The sequence below is a fragment of the Thamnophis elegans genome, chromosome 15, assembly GCF_009769535.1.
Source record: "Thamnophis elegans isolate rThaEle1 chromosome 15, rThaEle1.pri, whole genome shotgun sequence".
Lineage (NCBI taxonomy): Eukaryota > Metazoa > Chordata > Lepidosauria > Squamata > Colubridae > Thamnophis > Thamnophis elegans.
The window spans coordinates 17,090,091-17,113,255 of record NC_045555.1 but is presented as its reverse complement, the minus strand read 5'-3'; the positions used below and the strand labels follow the sequence as shown (position 1 = coordinate 17,113,255).

The 23,165-nt window shown below is 44.7% G+C and overlaps 1 protein-coding gene across 2 annotated transcripts in view; it reads right to left on the bottom strand.

Moving 5' to 3' along the window:
• The window catches only part of CSGALNACT2 (chondroitin sulfate N-acetylgalactosaminyltransferase 2), a 70,518-nt gene that overhangs the window by 43,058 nt on the left and 4,295 nt on the right, over positions 1 to 23,165 (bottom strand). The window contains exon 1 of one of the 2 annotated variants that reach the window (XM_032232111.1): positions 1,674 to 1,770. The exons of the other annotated variant lie outside the window; for it this stretch is intronic. The gene's annotated coding sequence lies outside the window, so the exon portion shown is untranslated. Of the gene's footprint in view, positions 1 to 1,673; positions 1,771 to 23,165 lie in introns of those variants that run through there. 2 annotated transcript variants of the gene reach the window in all.

Genomic DNA, 23,165 nt, shown 5'->3' with positions numbered 1-23,165 from the left:
AAGCCAGATATCTACACACAAGCATTTAGCCCTGGAAACCAGAAACCAGGTTTTATGGACTGAAGAAGACACCCAATTGTAAAGCAGAGGGGAAGATCAGCCCTGTCTAGTACCTGGGATGCAAGACTGTCCTCTCAGGCTAGGTGGCAGAAGAGACAGCGGAGATCTTTGAAAGCCAATCAACTTGAGGAAAACGAACCGTAGCCAGGGAATTGAGATACGGTTTGGTGTAGTAGCAGGAGTGAAATCCAGCAGGTTCTGACAGGTTCTGGAGAACCGGTAGCAGAAATTTTTAATTCAGAGAACCGGTAGTGGAAATTTTGAGTAGTTCGGAGAACCAGAAAATGCCACCTCTGGCTGGCCCCAGTGTGGGGTCGCAACGGAGATTTTGCAGTATCCTTCCCCTGCCACACCCACCAAGTTCATGCCCACCAAGCCACACCCACAGAACCAGTAGTTTAAAAAAATGAATTTCACCACTGTGTAGTAGAGCACGGGTATCCAACCTTGGCAGCTTTAAGACCCGAGGACTTCGTCTCCCAGAATTCCCAGCTGGGAATTCTACTCATGGCTGATGACGGCCAGCTGGGAATTCTGGGAAAAGTCCAAAGGTTTTAAAGTTGCCAAGGTTGGACCCCCCTGCTGTAAGATCTATAGGCAGGGTGGTAAAAAAAATCGATGATTTTTTTAAAAAAATTGATTTTTTTAACATTTAAGTCAGATTTTTTTTAAATTTAAATCAGATTTTTTTCCCCGATCAAATTAATGGAGTAAAAATCGAAAGATAGTTTTCTATTTAAGATACATTCATAATTTAGTTTATTCAACATGAAATGGAATTTAATTAAATGGCATGAGGCTGTATATTCTGCAATATTGGGACTGTCGGTGAGTCAACAGAGGTCAGAGGAAGAGTCGCTGTGGGACAGAGATGACAGTTGCTCTTTAGTCTCTATTTTAATGTAGTTGCTGGCTTGACTGTAAATCTGTCTGGAAGACACATTTTACTTCCTCAAATGTATGCTATAGTTGACCGTTGGCTGACTATGTCTTATTACTTCCTGTAGACATAATATTGCTGTAACTCAAGGGCAAATCTTGAGAGGTGTTTCCAAAACTAACAGATGGCTTTATCTGAATGCGATAAACTATATAAGGGATTTCCTACCTGTCACTCATTGTTCAGGCCATTTATTCTTTGCTATGAACCTGCGCAAATAAACTATTCCTTCCCTGAAGAGCTGGCTTGCGTGTCCTGTTGTTTTCTACAACATTTAAAAATTATGATTTAAATCGATTTAAATCAAGCCTTTCTACTAGTGATTTAAATCCCGATTTAAATTGTGCTTTTAAACGACTTGGTTTAAATCAAATCTACCCTGTCTATAAGGCCTCCAGGCAAGGAACTGGAAGATCTGAGTTCTAGTCTTGCCTTAGGCGTGAAAACAATCACCATCAACATCTGTGTGACTTTTGGCCAGTGCTTCTCCCTTAATCCTTGGAATCAGGCAACGGCAAACCACTTCCAAGAAATCTTTCCATCAAAGCTGCAGGGATTAGTTAACACTGATTCAAAGTCACAAAATAATGACAACAAAACACATCAGCAAACCACCTGCACTTTAATTCTTCTCCTTTGAAGATGACTAATTCTATTTAAGATTAAAAATTACCTGTGCTCCATAGTGGCTAAGATCCAATATTCAATATCCATCTCTGTCTGGTCCAGTTTGTTGGGGAATAAAACCAATTAAAATCAAGCTACGTACAGATAGTCCTCGACTTACGCCCACAACTCAGCCCAACTTTTCTGCTGTTAAGTGAAACATTTGTCAAGGGAGTTTTGCCCCATTTTATGAGCTTTCCTGCCACGGTTGTTAAGTGAATCACTGAAGTGGATAAGTTAGTAACACCGTTGTTAAGTGAATCTAGCTTCCCCATCGACTTTGCTTGTCAGGTGGTCACAAAAGGAGATCCTCAGATCATGACCTTGGGACATAGTGACAGTCATAAGTATGAACCAGTTGCCAAGCGTCTGAATTTGGATCCCACAATCATGGCGCTGCTACAAAGGTCGTAAGTGTGAAAAATGGTTGTAACTTTGGTTACAATTTAATTAGGCATTCCTAGTTTAAAAGCAAAACAGAACGGAGCAGTCATTTGTAATATTCACTTTATTCCATTATTTCACAACTATTCTATTGTAAAATAAAACAAATACAGGGAGCCCTCCACTTACAACAGTTCACTCAGTGACCCTTCAAAATTATGACAGCACTGGAAAAAGTGACCAATGACTGTTTTTCAGACTTATGACCGTTGCAGTATCCCCGTGGTCACGTGATTAAAATCCAGATGCTCGGCAACCGACTCGTATTTATGACGGCTGCTGTGTCCCGGGATCACGTGATCCCATTTTGCGACCTTCTGACAAGCAAAGTCCATGGGGAACTCGCTTAACAACCGTGCTTTAACTTAGCAACTGCAGTGCTTTGCTTAGCCAGGGTGGTCATGAAATGAGGCAAAGCTCACTTAACAACGGCCTTGCTTAGCAATGGAAATTTGGGGGCTCAGTCGAGGTTTACCTGTATAACAATGAAGCTTTTCCCCTAAGAAGATCGGCATCTTCCAAAAATGCTACTGAATGTTAACAGGGTTGACTTTTTAATTCAGCCAAGTGCAGGGGCTGATCAAAGGTCTTCTTAAATCAATACTACACAACTTTCTGAAAAAGGACATATGAATTCAATCACAGAAACATTTTCAAAAAATGCAAGTAAAGTATGTGGGAGGAATGCTCAATTAAATAAAAAGCAGGAAAGGTAAAGGGTTGGCAAATCTCTTTATATTTATGAAAATGCCAACTTCCTTTTAATCCCGCATGAAAAAACAGAGAAGGGATAAAAAGAAGAGAAGGAAGGAAAGCAAAATGAGCAATCAGAACTAAAAGATCCATCCATTTCTAATGGGGAGTTCTTCTTCACTTGCTAATGTTCAAATGAGTCTAGAAATCTGAAAGGGCTGGAAGCTTGTGGCACAGAATCTTCGCCAACATATACACTGATTCAAATCCATCACAGTAGGCTATCTTCAGTTGAACAGCAGGGAAGGGAAGGGAAGGGAAGGGAAGGGAAGGGAAGAGAAGAGAAGAGAAGATTCTTTATTGGCCAAGTATGATTGGAGACACAAGGAATTTGTCTCCGGTGCAGAAACTCTCAGTGTACATATAAGCAACAAGTGATAAATCATAATCATAAAATACAGTCATCATAAATCATAAGATATAACACTCGGTAATAGCCATAGGACATTAAATAAGCAATAAACATAGAATTATGAGATACAAACAACAAAGTTATAGTCATAAGAAGTTAAGGAAAGAGGTAATAGGAAAGATGAGAAGGATAATAGTAATACTACAGCCCTGCTAGGTGGTTTGATAGCCTAGGTCAGTGGTTCCCAAACTTGACAACTTTAAGACTTGTGGACTTCAACTCCCAGAATTCTCCAGCCAGCTCTGCAGAGCTGGCTGGAGAATTCTGAAAGTTGAAGTCCACAAGTCTTAAAGTTGCCAAGTTTGGGAACCACTGGCCTAGGTCATAAGACAGTGTTGTGGGGATTAATTGTTTAGCAGAGGGATGGCATGCAGGAAAAAACTGTCCTTGTGTCTGGTTGTTTTGGCGTGCAATGCCCTACAGCTGGGATGGCAAACCTATGGCAGCCATTGTCCCAGTTCAGCTCTACCACGCATGTGTGTGCGCCTCCTGCCAGCCAGCTGGACTTCGGGTCTCTGCCACGCATGCGCCAGGCCAGGACACATGTGTGGATGCGCAGGTGGCGGGGCATGCACAGGGGCTCATGTCCACATGCATTCTTTGACCACTCAGTCTGGAAAAGTCTAGCCATCATTGCCCATAGCATCATCTTAAGGGAAGAGTTGACACAATTTATGTCTGGGATGTGAGGCGTCTGTAGATATTTCCACAGCCCTCTTTTTGACTCGTGCAGTATACAGGTCCTCAATGGAAGGCAGGCTGGTTGCAATTGTTTTTTCTGCTTTTCTAATTATCCAATGAAGTTTGTGTCTATCTTGTTTGGCTGCTGTGCCCTTATAAGACCCCTTCCCTACCATATAGCAATAGCAATAGCAGTTCGACTTATATACAGCTTCATAGGGCTTTCAGCCCTCTCTAAGCGGTTTACAGAGTCAGCATATCGCCCCCACAGTCTGGGTCCTCATTTTACCCACCTCGGAAGGATGGAAGGCTGAGTCAACCCTGAGCTGGTGAGATTTGAACCGCCGAACTGCAGATAACAGGCAGTTGAAGTGGATGCAGTACATCACTCTAACCACTGTGCCACCTTGGCTCTTCATATACATAAAGCCCACCAGTTTTCCAGCCTCCACCAGCCCATGACCTCTGTTGGCTGGCTTTTCACCACTAAACGTAGAGTGATAAACTGTTCCAGGAGTTGGATGGGACCTCATCTGGTCCAGCTCCCTGTTCAGTGCAGGGTCTGAGCTCAGAGGCTGCAGAACCGAATAGCATCCCGAAGTCTCCTTCGCTGGAAGAGTTCATTACTGACAGAGTGAAACCTGTGGTTGTTGGTGAGTTGCACACAAGAACCTTGGCAAAGCTGGGAATTTTTTACTAGGCCTCCAGAAAGTAACCAGAGAAGAACAAACAGGATACCTAACCATCAATTCAGAAGACCAAATTCTCTGTCACTTTCTCCTCCTTTGGACCTCTGGGGAAGGCTAAAGACAAGGGGGAAGGAGTGTGTCTTTGACTTTCTCTTTCTTTCTTTTTCTTTCTTTCTTTCTTTCTTCTTTCTTTTTCTTTCGTTCCTTTTTCTCTCTCTTTCTTTTCTTTCTTCTTTCTTTATTTCTCTCTTCCTCCCTCCCTCCCCATCCCTTTTTTCTGTTTTTTTCCTTTCTTCCTTTCTCCCTTTTCTTTTTTCTTTTTTCTCTTATCTTTCTTTCTCTCTTCCTCCCTCCCACCCTTCCTCTCTCTTTTTTTCTCTTATCTTTCTTTCTCTCTCTTCCTCCCTCTCTCCCACTCCCCCTTTATCTTTCTTTCTTTCTTTCTTTCATTTTCTTCCTCTCTCTCTGTCTGTCTCTGTCTCTGTAAATGGGATAAAAGAGAGAGAAGGAACAGTGATGCATGGCATGTGATTCGGCCCGTAAAAACCTTGAGATGGAAACTTGCTTCCTCTGGGATCCATAAATGAAGCCTGTCCGTGACACTCTTCCCGTAAACTGCAGATTGCATGCATATCATGGTTTCCTCTATAAATCACCGGTTTCATTTAGAGGGACAGAATGTGCCCCACAGCCACTATGTCTCCACCAGATGCCCCTTGACCTCCAAAGTTATAACCAATACATTAAAAAAAAAATTAAAATCCCCAGATTAATTTCCACGGTAGGAACACAGATCTTGGAAAATGTAACTGGGTTCTCACACAAGGCCTTATAAAACTCTTGACCAATCCCCCCCCCCAAAGTTTTCTTTGTTAATTTAAAATACTGTGCTATTTTTGTCTCGTTGCGATGTATGAAGTCCCATTAAAATGTTTATTGCAAAGCCTATCAAAGATATAAGTACAGATTAGGAGATATGAGTACTGGCTCAAAAACAGTAACTGCGAGAGGGACCTTGGAGCCTTAGTGGATGGTCCCTTAAACATGAGCCAACTGTGTGCGGCAGCAGCTAAAAAAGCCAATACAATCCTTGTATAAACAGAGGCACAGAATCAAAATCACGTGAAGGATTAGTACTGCTTTATAAATCCTTAGTAAAACCACACCTGGAATGCTGCATCCAGTTTTGGTCACCACATTACAAAAAAGACGTTGAGAGTTTGGAAAAAGTGCAAAGAAGAGCAACTAAGATTATCAAAAGCCTGGAGACTAAAACATAGGAAGAACGGCTGCAGGATTTGGGTATGGCTGGTCTAGAGCAAAAAAGGACTGGGGGGACAGCAGTATTCGAGTATTTGAGGGCTGCCACAAAGAAAATAATCAAGGAAAGAAGCAACCTGGAATTAAGGAGAAACTTCCTAACAGTGAGGACAATTAACCAGCTTGACTTTAGAAGGTGTGGGTGCTCCATCGCTGGAGGTTTAAAAGAAGAGACTGGACAGTCACTTCTCCGAGGTGTACAGGTTCTCCTGCTTGAGCAGGGGGCTGGACTAAAAGACCTCCAAGGTCCCTTCCAACTCTGTTATTCCACTCCACTCCATTCCATTCCATTCTATTCTATATTCTACATTATTTCTTGCAGCAAAATTTACATCGGCTATCTGTCTCTTGTGCATCCAAGCCAAAGGCATTTGCAGTTTTCTCTCTTCACCCAGCCATCTCAGTGCCTTTTAACCCTTTACACAACCATATAAAAGAACAATTTGCTCAGAATTGTCTAATGAACTTTATGATTGCCATTTCAGCCTGAAATTTACACTCGTCTGGCATTTAATCCTGCAACCTAATCTCTCACCGAAACAGCCTTCTAAACTCTAGTTAGTTTTTAAACTAACTTGCATTTTTTTTTCCAGGCAAGGAAAGCAACTCCCACTGATAAAAAGCTGGTGAATTCTCAGACTACAGATAGCCCTCGTCTTACAAGAGTTCATTTAGCAACTGTTCAAAATTACAACGACACAAAAAAAAGTGACATGGCTGCTTTTCACAGTTACAATCTCTGCAGCATCCCCAAGGGCCATGTGATCCAAAATCAGAGGCTTGGCAACTGGCATGTACTTAGGGCGCTTGTAATGTCCCAGGGTCCTGTGGTCCAGTGGTGAGTTCCTACTGGTTTGGACCGGTTTGGTAGTAACTTAGCGGCCTGGGTTGCTGGAACCGGCAGCAACCAAGGCCTGCCACGCCCCTGAACAGGTTTTCTTGGTGGTGCTGTAGGCGCCGCCATTTTATTTTTTGCTTCTGTGCATGCGCAGAGCATTTTTTGTGGTACTGTGCAGGCATGCACAGCATTCATCAAGTGCACGTATGGTGCATCCCTGAGTGAACCGGCAGTAGCGGCTACCGGAACCCACCCCTGCTGTGATCCTCTTTTACGACCTCCTGACAAGCAAAGTCAATGGGGGAAGCCAGATTCACTTAACAATCGTATTACTAATTTAACACCTGGTGTGATTCACTTAACAACTGTGGCAAGAAAGGTTGTGAAATGGAGCAAATTTTACTTAACGACTGTCTTGCCTAGCAACAGAAATGTTGTGGACGTGAGTGACACAGTGAACTATTATATAGAGCCGAGGTGGCGCAGTGGTTAAATGCAGCACTGCAGGCTACTTCAGCTGACTGCAGTTCTGCAGTTCTGCTGTTCAAATCTCACCGGCTCAGGGTTGACTCAGCCTTCCATCCTTCCGAGGTGGGTAAAATGAGGACCCGGATTGTTGTTGGGGGCAATATGCTGACTCTGTAAACCGCTTAGAGAGGGCTGAAAGCCCTATGAAGCGGTATATAAGTCTAACTGCTATTGCTATTACTATTGCTAACTATTTTTGTAATATCCTGTTCTGACCTAGGCTTCACCAAATCACAAAACAGACTCCTCGTCCTGGGGGGGGAAAAACCTTTTTATTTGGCTAATGTGAATTCCTGCAAAGTCCAGGCAAATTCCAGTAAAGTCCAGGCAAACAGTCTTTCAAGGGTGAATTACAAACACAGACCTTATCAGTCCTTGGATAATTGCCAGGCCGAGTCCTACGAGGAAATATTTGGCAAGGCAGTCTCTCAGATAAGCAAATCTTCACACTAACAAGCTAATTGTCTCCTACAAACACCACTCCCCTTTTGCTCCTATTTATTTCCAATGGAAGGGGCCATTCAGCATCTCCTTGTGCCTTTACTCCCAAGTCAACCCCTGTTCTTTTATTGTTCCCTTCTCCTGGCAGCTCTGCGCATGCGCACACTGGGAACAGGTTCCAGTTGTTCTTCTGCCCCACTGATCTCTGATTCTGAAGATAGTTGATAACTGTAGGATGGCCCTGGTCCCATCTCTGTCTCAGACACAGAGCCCTCATCAGAGCCTTCCCCAGATGGACTGGCCCATGTTCAACCCCAACCTCGTCATTGTCCGACTCTACCGCCTGCTCTACTGGCTGCTGGCGGGCCATAACATATCCTCTCTTAGCTACCGTATTTTTCAGCGTATAAGACGCACCAAGATTTTGAAGAGGTAAATTTTTTTAAAAAGTTTTTGAACTCTGCAGACCTCCCAAACCCTCATTTTTTGTGAAAAATGCTCCGGGGGGCCAAAACCAAGCAAAAATTGGCCTGTTTTTTTTTTTTTTGCAAAAACGGGCCTGGTTTTTGCCAAAAAAAGAGGGCATGCATAGTTTTTAGGAGACTTGTAGAGTGCTCCTGGGGGCTGAGGGGGGGGGGTCAAAAACGAGCAAAAAACTGCCCCTTTTCACTCATTTTTGTGCTCCCCAGCCCCCAGGAGCACTCTGGAAGACTTCTAAAGGCTATGCGCATCCATTTTTGCAAAGGGGGTGGAATTTCGGGAGGCCAAAAATGCTGTATTCAGCATATAAGACGCACCGAGATTTTCACCCTCTTTTTGGGGGGAAAAAGGTGCGTCTTATACTCCAAAAATTATGGTACTTTCAGCAATCAAGAAACTATACAAAGTTCAGGGAGAACAAGGTTAAGTCCACATAGAAAAAAAATGAGATAACCCCTGGAAATAAGACAACTTTGCTTATTTTTTTTAAATCCCACATTTGCTCTTACAAAACATAAAAAGCATACTGTTCTTCTTTCGGAGTTTCAGCTCAAAACTACATTTTTAGCTTTCTATTACCCAAGAACAGGGAACAGAACTCTAATTTATCCGACCCCAGCCACAAAAAATAGCAATAAAAAGAAATAAATGCATTTCTCCAAGCACAGTCCTGGATCTCACTTCCAATTTATAAAACATTTACCACTCTACGTTCATTTCCCATTCGTTCTGGGGCTCTTCTTACACGATCTGTGTACTGTTACTTCACTCATGACCTACATAACAGGATTCACACAGGCATTTCTTGCAGTTAACTTGCTAATTTTGAGAGCAGAGAGGTAACTTTAGATCTTGTTTTCTCAGCCTCAAAGGCACAATATTAGAACATGACACATGTTGTGATTGTTTCAGCCTTACAAAAGAAAAGTGAAGGAGGGAAGGAGAGAAAGGGAGAGAAGACAAATAAGAGAAAAGAGAAAGAGAGGGAAGGGAAAATAAGAGAGAGAAAAGGGAGCAGAGAAGAGAAAGAAAAGATAGAAAAGAGAGAGGGGGAAGGGAAAGAAAATAGAAAAGGGAAGAGAAGAGAAGAAAAAGAGAAAAGAGAGAGAGGGAAGGAAAGGGAGAAGAGAAGAGAGGGAAGGGAAGGGAAGAGAGAGAAAAGAGAGAAGGAAGGGAAGGGACAGGAAGAGAAGAGAGAGAAGGAAAGAGAAGAGAAAGAAAAGAGAGAAAAGAGAGAGGGGAAGAGAAGGGAAAAGAGGAGAGAAAAGAGAGGGAAGGGAAGGGAAAAGAGAAGAGAAGAGAGAGAAAAGAGAGAGGGAAAGGAAGAGAAGAGAGAGAAGGGAAGAGAAAAGAAAGAAAAGAGAGGGAAGGGAAAAGAGAAGAGAGAGAAAAGAGAGAGGGAAAGGAAGAGAAGAGAGAGAAGGGAAGAGAAAACAAAGAAAAGAGAGAGAGGGAAGGGAAAACAGAAGAGAGAGAAAAGAGAGAAGGAAGGGAAGGGACAAGAAGAGAAGAGAGAGAAAAGAGAGAAAGGAGAGAAAAGAGAGGGGGGAGAGAATAGAAGAGGAAGAGAATTTCGCCCTCTGTAGGACTGATAATACTGAGCTTTTAAATATGGATTTTAACGCAGACAGCAAACTGAGATTAAGATAAACCACTTCAGGTTTCATCAGAGGCACTTGCCGAGGGGATCCCAAAATTCAAGATCTTGGCCATGACTTTGCAATCGGAGCGATGCATTTTACACCTGAGCTTCCCCCCAAAATGTGCATTTCCTATTCTGCACACCCCACATAAACATTAACCATGAAAGTTCAAGAGCAATGCTTGGTGTTCACGGTCCAAATTATGAAATTTTGCTTGAAACATTTGTAGACCGCTTTCTCAGTTTTCCTACCTTTGATCTTCGGGGTAAGTTTGATCTTCTCCACAAAGCTTCCTTTTTTTATATTTTTAGAACTGGAAGCCCAAATTCAACCCACCACAGAAGCTGACCCCTTCTATCAAAGCAACTCAGCCCCATAGCCTTGACCAAACGCAAAACTAAAACGTTATTTTGCAAGGCAAAATAGACCAATTCTCGAATGTAGCTCATCTGTCTGGAACACGCACTGCATATCGGACATTAATACAATCGAGCGAATCCAGAGGTATTGTTAGGTAAGCTCTCTGTTGGGAGAGCGAGTGCGTTCAGAGAAGCGTTGTTAGAGTTGTGTTGGAAAACACACAAACCAGCATACAGAGACACTGCAGTTTAAATAGGCTTTTACTTTTGTGGAAATAGAGGTATCAGAATCCATCAAACAGTCCAAGTCACACATGGACAATTCAGCCAGTCATCAATGTCTTTCACTTAAGGGACAATCCAAAACAACATAGTCCAGTAACATACAATCAGTTCAGTACTCAAAGTTCGCTAGCAGCTGCAAAACCCACAACAGCTCACGGCACTTAGATCAGATCAGCCCAGCATCTAACCAACAGAGAACTAACAGCCGTTAGATTATATTCCTAACAGGTGTTTCACAAGAAAAGTCCTCCACTTCTCTGCTCACAACAGAATACCTTATGCCACCAGGCTTCAAATTTTGGGCTTGGACTACCTAGAACAGTGATGGCTAACCTTTTTGCCACCGCGTGCCAAAAGCAGGGGGAGCGTGGGGGGTCATGTGCATATGTGACCAGACCCATAATTCTATGTGCCCGCCCTCGCGCATGTGTGTGTCACCTCCCCTCCTGCGCTTCCCCCACTTTTGGCACGCAATGGCACGGTGGACCTGTTTTCCACTCTCCCCAGGCTCCAGAACTTTCCAGAGCCTTCCAGAGGCCAAAAACGGCCCGCTTCTCGACTTCTGGCCAGACCAGAAGGTCCGTTTTTTGCTCTCCCCAGGCTCTAGAGCCTTCCTAGGAGTCTGGGGAGGGTGAAAACAGCCTTCCCTACTCCCCCGGAGGCCCACTGGAGGTCAAAAACAGCCTGTTTCCCGACTTCTGCTGGGCCCAGAAGGCTTGAAAATCAGATGGAGCTGAGCTCGCGTGCCCACTGATTTGGCTCCGCGTGCCACCTGTGGCACCCATCATAGGTTAGCCATCACGGACCTAGAACTTCGCCGTCTTCAATCCAACCTAAGCGTACTACATAAAAGTATCTGCTACAATGTCCTACCTGTCAATGACTACTTCAGCTTCAACCACAACAACACACAAGCACACAATAGATGCAAACTCAAGGTAAACCGCTCCAAACTTGATTGCAGAAAATACGACTTCAGCAACTGAATGGTCAATGCCTGGAATGCTCTACCTGACTCTGGTTTCTTCCCCAAACCCCCAAAACTTTAACCTTAGACTGTCTACTGTCAACCTCACCCCATTCCTAAGAGGTCTGTAAGGGGCGTGCATAAGCGCACCAGAGTGCCTACCGTCCCTGTCCTAATATTCCCTTGTATTCATTCATTTCATGAATTCATAATCATGTTTATACTTATATCTGTTATCTAATTCATGCTTGATGAAATAAAAAAATAAACACAGTCTTGACTTTTTCTTCCAACCAGAAGAAACAAAGAAAGTCAGGAAGAATTTGGGGGGGGGGGGAGGTGTAGGTGGGTGGTTCTGCCAGCAATACAATGTAAGACCCGTTGGAAAAACTACATTCAATTTTTATGATGTGTGAGATCGCAAACTCCCAAAAAAGGAGCTGGGGGAGGACAAGAAATAAATTTGATTCCATCTACATTAGGTTCAAGTTAAATTGATTTCATCTCCGTAATATAATTCTTCCCAGACGTGGCTTTAATTGATTCCGCCTTCCCTTAAAAATTACAACTTGTTGACAACTAGGAGAAGGCTTCCTGAAGACTGCACTCAAGATTTTGGTGACATGTTTTGCCCTGAGCCTTCAGGTTGGGTGATCTCTGGCTATGCTTTAGAGAAGCAGCAGCTGTCTCCTATTGACTCTCCCAAGCTTCTGGCCTGGACAAGCCCAGGAGATGGGAAGAGGCCCTGGCTACCCTTGGAAGGATATAATAAAACTGCTGACAGTTAGCAATGCAGGAGAAGGCTTTTGGGTAATTTAATGAACTGTGGGAATCAGAAGAGAAATATGAACAGGCATGGAAGGAGAAGAGTGATGGAGGGGAAAGGAGAGAGAGGAGAGATAGAAGAGCCATAAGAGAAAGAGGAGAAGTTCTAGAAGAAGGAAGAGGGGAGGAGGAGGGCCGAAGGAAGAGAGAAAGAATAGAAGGAAGAGGAGAATGGGTAAAGGAACAGGAAGAGGATAGAAACTAGAAGAGGGAGAGGATGATGAGGAAGAGGAAGACGGGGGGGGGGGTAAAGAAGCAGGAAGAGAAATAGGAACTGGGAAAAGGAAGAGGAGGAGGAGAACAAAGAGGAGAATGGGTGGAAGAAACAGGAAATGGATAGAAAATAGAAGATGGAAGAATGTGGAGGAAGGGAGGCGGGAACGAAGAGGAGAATGAGTGAGGAACAGGAAGATGGATAGAAATAGAAGATGGAAGAAGTGGAGGAAGAGGAGGAGGGTAGAAGGAACAGGAGGAAAAATACAAACTAGAAGAAAGAGGATGAGAGAGAAGAGGTAGAATGAAAAAGAGGAGAGAGAAACTAGGAGGAGGAGGAGCAGGAGCAGGAGGAAAAGGGGTAGAAGGAAAAGGAGGATAGAAAAAGGGGACGACATGGGACTGAATGAGGGGAATAAGGAATAGAAAAAGGAGGAACAAAAGAAGGAAAGAAGACAGAAAGCAGTAGAAAAATATTAAAATTATGTTCATATCAGATCCTTGTTACTTTTCCAAGACTGAATCTGTAACCTCACTTCAAAATCTAGTTTTGTACCTACTCAAGAAGATGGGAGCCAAGAGTGGGCCCAGAACTCAATGCAGTGCATCCCTGCTTCATGCAGGAACAATAATCAGAGAGTCCTGACATTAAACCAGGTTCGTGATGTTCCGGTTTCCACATTTTGACCCAGGCAAAGGATGATTGCTGAAATTTTGCCAGCCGCTGAGCTCACACATCACACTACTTCGTGGTGTCTTTTTTTGCTCCGTGGTTTGGTGACCAAATCCTAGTCAGGCTCCCTCCCCCACAGGTCACTGCATCCAGCCTGCAACTTACAACCATTCACTTAGTGACCGTTTGAAGTTATAAACCCGTGATGGCGAACCTATGGTGAGAAGCAAAACGTCTTCAAAGAAAAACCAGAAAGTCCTGTTGCCTCTTGAAAAAAGCACCTTTGGGATATTATACACTATGCATGTGCTAAGTTCAAGCTGTTCGAAAAGTAATGAATGGGCCAAGGGCTAAATTAATTTGAAATAAAATAATCTTCCTTCCTTCCTTCCCCTTTATTCTTTCTTTCCTTTCCCCCCCTCCCTTCATTCTCCATTTCTTCCTTTACTTTCTTTCCTTCCTTTCTTCTTTTTCCTCCTTCCCTCCTTTTCCCCCTCCCTTCCTTTCCTTCCTTCCTAGCCCTTCCTTTCTTCCTTCTTTCCCTTCCCTTCCTTCCCTCCTTCTCTCTCTCCTTCCTTCCCTCCCTCCCTGCCTCCTTCCTCCTTCCCTGCTTCCTCTCTCCCTCTCTCTTTCCTTCCTTCCTTCCTTCCTTCCTAGCTTGGTATTGCTTGTATCTGTTTTGAAATGCTCTAAAATGACTTTCTGCTGCAAACCAAACCTCTCCGGAAACATAGTTTAGATACGAATCAGCTTCTTTTGACCGACACCCACACTGATAGACTTCTTAGCCTTGTTAATAAAAATGAGATTACAGAGCTATTGATTGCATCTCTTCCTTCAGGGCATTTCATACTACAAGGTTCTGCCGTGGCTCATAAGGGAACAACAACAGAAAGACAGCATCAAGGTCTCGTGAAACGTTAGTGCTGCTTTATCCTGCTTTAGTAAGACCTCACTTGGAATCTTGCATCCAGTTTTGACCACCAAGAAATAAAAAAGATGTGGAGACTCTAGAAAGAGTGCAGAGAAGAGCAACAAAGATGGTCAGCAGACTGAAGGCTAAAACATGCAATGAACAATTGAGGGAACTAGGTATATGTGGTCCCATGATGGTGAACCGATGGCATGCGTGCTACAGGTAGCACACAAAGCCCTCACTGCGGGCATGCAAGCCGTCATCTCAGCTCAGCTCCACCACGCATGTGTGAGGGGGGCAGGTGGGTGTGCCCGTGCCCCCCCCCGTGGGCTGTTTTTGCTCCCAGGAGGCTGCAGGGAGGCCTACTAGGCCCAAAACAGGGCACAGGGGGAGGGTTTCGCATGCATTGCTTTTGGCACACAGCAACAAAAAGGTTAGCCATCCTTGGTCCAGTCTAATGAGGAGAATAATTAGGGGTGATGTGATAGCAGTCTTCCAATATTTGAGGGGCTGCCACAGAGAAGAGAGAATCAATCTTTTTCTCCAAAGCACCTGAAGGCAGGACAAGAAGCAATAGATGGAAGTTTATCAAAGATAGCTCCAACCTACAATTAAGGAGAAACTTCCTATCAGTAAGAACAATTAACCAGTGGAACAGTTTGCCTCCAGAAATTGTGGGTGCTCCATCACTAGAGGTTTCCAAGAAGAGACTAGGTAGCCATTTGTCCAGAATGGTATAGGGGAGGGGTATCAAACTCGATTTCATTGAGGGCCACATCAGGTTTGTGTTTGCAGTGGGGGGCAGGACATCATTTGTGTTGGGGTTCACCTGTAAGGGCCTGAGTGATCTGCCAGCGAAAACAGACTCCCGAGCTCCGTTTTGGGCTGGGACGGCCTCCTGCAACCCCCTGCCAGTGAAAATGGTGCTCGGGAGGTCCACACACGGCCTCAAGAGCTCTGTTTTACTGGCAGAGGCCAGTCCTTTGCTATTTCCATGGCGGCCCTGTGGGGCAGATCTAAGCACCCTCAGGCCTTGATTTTGACACCCCTGGTATAGGGTCTCCTGTTTGAGCAGGGGGTTGGACTACCAGACCTCCAAGGTCCTTCTAACCCTGTTATTCTATACTAGCTGGATACCCGTGCTTCGCAATAAAACTATGTGATCGGGCTATCTAGGAGGAATTCAGGTCACTATCAGTGATTCGGTGGTGGTCGGTGATTGAAACACATAAGGGAATATCACTCCCGCCGCCTTGAGTTCGGAAGCAGTTCCATAGGTGGAAGGTGTAGTAATTTTAGTGAGGTACCGACGTTTAGTACTGTAAGGAGCCCCAGACCGCTCCTGAGTGAAGTAGTGGAACATCTGCCAGTTTGAACTGAAGTAACGGAATGTGAGGCAACTGGCAGTTGGAACAGAGTTCTTTTCAGGTGAGGAGGGGAAGTAGAATGTCTAATTCCTTAGCATCAGAGCAATCCAATCAGCTATCAGACAGAGCGATCCATCAAAAAACGCTCACCTTAATAGCTGTGAGACATATTAACTTTACCATCTGTTCAAAGGCACTATGTTCCAACGTCCTCTTGAAAAGGAAATGCTGAGAACAAAAATGGTGTGCCCAATCTTTGATTAAGCAAACAAGAGGGTCTCAGGAGTTTCGGAAACATTGTAAGTGGAATGGAATGGAATAGGAATAGGAATGGAATAGGAATTGAAATAGGAATGGAATGGGAATAGGAATGGGAATGGGAATGGGAATGGAATAGAATAGAATAGAATAGAATAGAATAGAATAGAACAGAACAGAATTCTTTATTGGCCAAGTGTGATTGGACACACACGGAACTTGTCTTTGGTGCATACACTCTCAGTGTACATAAAAAGGGGGAAAAATATTCATCAAGAATCAAAAGATACAACACTTAGTGATAGTCAGAGGTTATGAACAAGCAATCAAATCATACTAGAAAACCAATAAATTGTAGAGATACAAGCAACAATGTTATAGGCCTCAATCAGCAGAATAAAGTTTGGATGGAATTGTATCTATCGCACTGCCGTTTAGCCATCGTGACAGACGCCTGTTTAAATCCCCTGAAGGAAGACCAAAACGTCCACACTCCCTCAGACAAAAACAGATGTTTGAAAAGAACTAGGCTACAATCCAATGTTCCTGAAATGTTTTATTCATGTCTTCTCCTTCGACACTTCAGGGGCATGCAAAAGAAATATTTTGAATGAAGGCCCCTGCAAAGAAACAACAACAGCCGGATGGACCTCTCCTTGTCTTGACTGAACCAACTCTTCCCTATTCCTGGAGATCATTCCTGCTTTCGTTCCAGCTCTCCTAGCTAACCTCTGCTTCCTTGGCAGAAGTTTGGATTGGCCAAAATGCCTGGGGTTTTGGAATGGCCTCTTATGGTAATCTCAACCAGATCTGTCCTAGCTTCTTAGCTCTTTCAAGATCAGCCAAGCCCAGAGCAAAGAGGACAGAACAGGACAGGACAGGACAGAATGCAGAATAGAATGTAGAATAGAGTGGAGTGGAATGGAAATAGAACAGAATGGAATAGGATAGGATAGGGAATAAGGTAGGGAATAAGGTAGGGTATGATAGGATAGGGGATAGGATTGGGGTTTAGGATAGGATAGGGGATAGGACAGGACAGAATACAATGAGCTGGAAGGGACCTTGGAGGTCTTCTAGTCCAGCTTCTACCTATACCAGTGATGGCTAACCTTTTTTTCATCTCGTGCTGTAATAATGCAGTGAATCCCCCCTGCGCTCCCCCTATGCATGCGTGCATGACCCCCCCATGTCCCCCTCGCACATGTGTGTGTGACCTTCCCCCATGCCCCGTTTTGGGCCTAGTAGGCCTCCCTGCAGCCTCTTGGGACCAAAAACGGGCCCACTTCGCATGAGTGGCAGAGTCCCAAAAATCAGCTGGCCAGCAGGAGGCAAGCGCACATGCATGGTGGAGCTAAGCTGGGGCGACAGTTCCCATGCCTGCAGAGAGCACTCTGCATGCCACCTGTGGCATGCGTGCCATAGGTTCACCATCACGGACCTATACTATTTCAGATAACTGACTGTCCAGTCTCTTTTACCTGCAGTAATGGAGTGCTCACAATTTCTGGTGGCAAGCTGTTCCACTGGTTAATTGTCTACTAGGAAATTTCTCCTTAATTCCAGGTTGCTTCTCTCCCTGATTAGTTTCCAAACATTGTTTCTTGTCCTGCCTTCTGGTGCTTTGGAGACTAATTTGACCTTGACTTACGACCACAATTGAGCCCAAAATTCCTGTTGCTACGCAAGTCAGTTGAGAAGTGAGCTCTGGCCCACTTTACAACCTTTCTTTCCGCAGTTGTTAAGTGAATCATTGCACTTGTTTATTCAGTCACACGGCTGTTAAGCAAATCTGGCTTCCACACTGACTTTGCTTTCCAGAAGATTGAAAAGGGTGATTTCATGCCCGCAGGCTCTGCAACCATCATCAATGGTCATAAGTATGAAAAAATGGTCGTATGTCCATTTTTCAGTGCTGCCGTAACTTCAAACCATCCCTAAATGAATGGTTGCAAGCCCTAGAAAGGTAGCAATGACAAACTTATTTTTGAAAATCTTGGCCAAAAAAAATGCAGGGACTTCTCCAGACATGAGCGAATGGAAGAACATAATAATAATTCCAGAGAATATTACAATGCGGTAGACTTTATGGAAAATAAAACAAGAGCTTTTTTTTTTCAATTCCACAGATTCATGTTGGTGAACCTATGGCACGCGTGCCCAAAGTGGCATGCAGAACCATGTTGGCTGGCATGCGCGGCGTCGCCTGTTCCTCTACCGGGTTTTTGACACGCAGGACTGTGTGACGATCTGTTGTTTTTTGCGTGTGCGGCAGTGCCGGAAACCGTTCCGTTGTCTTTCCGTTTCCATTGTGCGCATGCATGCTGGCCAGCTGATCGGCGCATGCGCACCAGTAACAGGAAGATAAGCTGGCTGCTGCGCATGTGCAGGCCAGGAACCAAAATTTCTTTTCCTGGTGCATGCATGCCCACTTGGCAGGTTGTCTTCTGGGGCGCGTCCCAAACAAGCACATTCGGTGCCAAAAAGGTTTGCCATCACTGCTCTAGATAGATTTTCATTTAAAACCTCAGCCATAGCAATTTCGGCCGTCAACTTTCCTTGAACACATCCATTTCATTTTTTTTATTATAACAATGATCCAAGGAGGCACCTTCTAAAATAAATGCTGGGTATTGTTTTTTTCCCCCAAGAGGGAAAAAACAAAATTGTTCACCTTGTAAAAATCAGAACTGGCTAAAAATGTTTTTTTTCCCCATATTTTTTTGTAACGATGTTATTTTGGTGAAACATAAAATGCAAAATTGTATTCAGTTCGGATGTAAACTGTACATGCTTTGTAAACGTACATCAAACCTTGGCAACATTTTTACACAGGGTGGATAAAAATGGATTTTTTTAAAAAAAATGGATTTTTTTTAAATTTAAATTGGATTTTTACACAAGGTTTTTTTTTATTTTACCAAATTTATTTTAATAAAATGCTTTTGGAGTAAAAAAATCTATCTAAAGATAGTTTTCTATTTAAGATACATTCATAATTTAGTTTATTCAAACGAAATGGAGTTTCGTTTGTAGCATGAGGCTGTATATTCTGAGTCAACAGCAGGTCAGAGGAGGAGCCGCTGCAGGATAGAGATAAAGAGTTGCTCTTTAAAAAATTATGATTTAAATCGAGTTGATTCAAATCAAGCCTTTTTACTAGGGATTTAAAACAAATCCAGGCTTTAATATCATTGTATCCTCTGCCAACCTTCTACAGGGCCAATTAGCTTCATCCAGTGGTGGGATTCAAATTTTTTACTACCAATTCTATGGGAATGGCTTGGTGGGTGTGGCTTGGTGGGTGTGGCTTGGTAGGCGTGGCAGGGGAAGGATACTGCAAAATTCCCATTTCCTCCCGATCAGCTGGCACTCGGGAGGCAGAGAATAGATGGGGGCAGGGCCAGGCGGGGGTAGAATTGACTGGTTCTCCAAACTACTCAAAATTTCTGCTACCGGTTCTCCAGAACTGGTCAGAACTTGCTGAATATCACCTTTGGCTTCATCACTTTCATACAGCAAGTCCTTGAGCTATGACCATCATGGACCAGCCTGTCCATTATGGTCGTGTGTCATGGCAAACTCACTGGAAAAAGTTACTTATGTCCACTTTTCACACTTACAACCATTGCAGCATTCCCCATTGTCACCTGATCCAAATTTGGACGTGTGACTCATATTTATGACGGCTCCAGAGTCCCGGGAGACGGGGTGTCACGTGATCCCCTTTTGCGACCTTCTGACAAGCCAAGTCAATAGGGAAACCAGATTCGTTTAACAATCCTGTGACTAACTGAACAACTGCAGTGATTCACTTAACAACTGTGGAAAAACAGGTCGTAAAATGGGACAAAGCTCCCTTAACCGAGGCGCAGGGGTTGGAACGCAGTATTGGAAGGTCAATTCTGCCACCTGATTGTTGGGCTGAGGATGGAGCCCAAAATTTACGTTGCTAAGTGAGAAATTTGTTCAGTGGTTTCGGCTCCCATTTTACTTTTCTTGCCGCGTTTGTGAACTGGAACCACTGCAGTTGTTACACTGAGTCGCGGGTTGGTTAAGTGAATCTGTTTCCCCCAGGGGCTTTGCTTGTGATCATGTGACCCTGAAACCCAGCAACCATCATAATGTGAGTCAGTAGTCAAGCATCCAAAAGTAATTCTCGTGACCGCAGGGATACCACAATAGTCGTGTGAAACATTCCATTTTTTTCAGTGTAACTTGAACGGTTACTAAGTGAACTGTTCTAGGTTGAGGACTACCTGTACTGTATCCCAAGCATTTTGGATTCGGCGCAATCCGGATCTTCCATAAGACAAGAGCCCCCTCCTAAATAGTTCTCTTTCTTTACTCTTGGGGAGAGACAGCCCACTTCTGATGGAAAGGGACTAAACTTTTAACTCTTCTATGTTCTTTTTTTAGGAGAAAATTATTTACCAGAGACAGCACTGTGGCCTCTGCTTAGTTCCAAACAACAACACAGCTGGAAGGAAGGTTGTGGGAAGGAGATTTCAGGCACAAAACTATGTTAATTACTATTATTGCATTTTTCAAAATACAGACATCTTGCCGAGGTAAGGCCTGGCTACAGCCTATTGTATTGTGCCGTACAGTTCTCCAAACAGCAAAGAAAACGTTGCATCCAGTGCAGCCTCTTCTGATAGAAAAGGCTTGGAGAAAGAAAGAAAGAAAGAAAGAAAGAAAAAAAGAAAGAAAGAAAGAAAGAAAAGAAGAAAGAAGAAGGAAGGAAGGAAGGAAGGAAGGAAGGAATGAAGGAATAAAAGAAAGAAGAAAGAAAGAAAGAAAGAGGGTGGGGGAGAGAGAAAGAGAGAGAGAGAAAGAGAGAAGGAAGGAAGGAATGAAGGAAGAAAGAAAGAAAGAAAGAAGAGGAAGGAAAGGAAGGAAGGGCAAAGGGAAGGGGAAGTAAAGGAAAAGGACAGGGAAGGGGAAGAGAAGGAAAGGAAAGGAAAAGGACAGGGAAGAGAAGGAATTGTAAAAGGACAAGTAAGGGGAGTAACTCGCTGGGTTGAGTTCCAGGAGGTTGCCTCTGGTGATGTGGACAAGGCCATGAGGGCTGTAAGTGCCTCCACCTGCGTACTGGACCCGTGTCCCTCATGGCTGGTTACTAACAGCAGTGAGGTGACACGAGGCTGGATCCAGGCGGTTGTGACCGCCTCTCTTCGGGAGGGGAACTTCCCCGCCGCACTGAAAGCGTCGGTGGTGAGACCCCTCCTAAAGAAGCCATCTTGGATCCAGCTGCTCTTAATAACTATCGCCCAGTATCTCAACCTTCCCTTCCTTGGGAAGGTTGTTGAGAAGGTGGTGGCCTTTCAGCTCCAACGGTCCTTGGAGAAGCAAACTATCTCGACCCCTTCCAGCAGGCTTCAGACCCGGTTACAGCACAGAAACCGCTTTGGTCGCATTGACCGATGATCTCTGGAGAGCCAGAGATAGAGGATTTTCCTCCATCCTGGTTCTCCTTGACCTCTCAGCGGCTTTCGATACCAGCGACCATGGTATCCTTTCTGCGACGACTGCGGGAGGTGGGAGTGGGAGGCACCGTTTGCGGTGGTTCTCTTCCTACCTCTCGGACAGGTCGCAGTCGTGTTAGTGGGGGGGCAGAGATCGTCCCCTAGGCCCCTAACATATGGGGTGCCTCAGGGCTCGGTCTTATCCCCCCTACTATTCAACATCTACATGAAACCGCTGGGAGAGATCATCCGCAGGCACGGGATCAGATACCATCAATATGCGGACGATACCCGTTGTATCTGTCCGCCCCGTGCCAACTCAATGAAGCGGCAGACGTGATGACCGAGGCCTTGAGGCCGTTATGGACTGGATGAGGTTAACAAGCTTGTGCTCAACCCAGAAAAGACCGAGTGGCTGTTGTGTTTTCCCTCCCCAAAGATTCGACCAATATTCCATCACTCAGGCTGGGGGGGTCAAATTCTATACCCTCAGAGAGGGTTCGCAACTTGGAGTCCTCCTGATCCACAGCTAGCGTTGACCACCACCTGTAACGGCTGTGACTAGGGGGGCATTCGCCCATGTTTCGACCTGGTGCGCCAGGTGCGACCCTACCTGAATCGGGAGGCACTCACAACAGTCACTCGGGCCCTTGTGACCTCTAGGCTGGAATACTGCAATGTGCTCTACATGGGGCTGCCCTTGAAGAGCATCCGGCGACTTCAGCTGGTACAGAACGCGGCCGCGCGAGTGATTGTGGTGCACCGCGGTTCACCCACATACACCTATCCTCCGCGAGCTGCGCTGGCTACCTGTCGAATCTCCGGATGCGCTTCAGGTGCTATTAGTCACCATAAAGCCCTGCATGGTAGTGGATCTGGATACTTGAGAGACCGCCTCCTGCCAATCACCTCCCTGCGACCAATTAGATCACACGATTGGCCTCCTCCGTATTCCATCGGCCAGCCAGTGTCGGCTGGCAACTACAAGGAGGAGGGCCTTCTCAGTAGTAGCCCCGACCCTTTGGAACGAACTCCCCGTGGAGATTCATACCCTCACCACCGTCCAGGCCTTCCGCACAGCCCTCAAGAACTGCTATCCCGTCAGGCCTGGGGACAAGGATAGTTGCCCCTCCCGAATGATGATGTATGTTGCTATATTGCTTTATTATATGTGTCTAGTTACTGTTTGTACTTCCCCCCCCTGATTTTATGTGATCCGCCCTGAGTCCCCTCAGGGAAAAGGGCGGCCTACAATGTTAATAAATCAAATCAAATCAAATCAAATGGATAAAGGAAAAAAAAATGAAAGAAATCAAATTTTGACCCAGTCCCATTATCCTACACACCTTCCAGGTGACAGGAGACTTTTTAGGCACAGCACAAGAGGAAGTGAGGATGTTTCCTACCTTCTTTGGCTTCCCAAATCCTCCATCCATACAAGAACTGTTTGCTAACAGAGACAATTGGCTCCAATGCTGCACTTTCATTTTTATGGTGCAGGGTAATTAGCAGCTGGCATTTATCTAAGGCTTCAGTCTCTTTGCAATATTTCACATTAAATATTTACAACAACCCCCTGATGGTTAAGGGAGCAGTGAAAGCAGGCCCAAGGCAATTGAAGGAGCTCACGTCCACTGAAACAGGCAAGGATTCCCCAGAATCAAGATTCAGAGGATCAAGCAATCCCAGTTCAACTGGGCCACCTTTGAAAGCTTCACATAATGCAACAAGTCAAGAAATAATCAGAGAGAGAGACAGAGACAGAGACAGAGAGGGAGACAGAGACAGACACTGAGAAGAGAGAGAGGGAGGGAGAGAGAGAGACAGAGAGACAAGAGACAGACAGAGAGGGGGAGAGAGAGGAAGAGAGACAGAGAGGGAGAGATACAGACAGATACAGAGACAGAGAGAGAGACAGAGAGAGACAGACAGACAGACA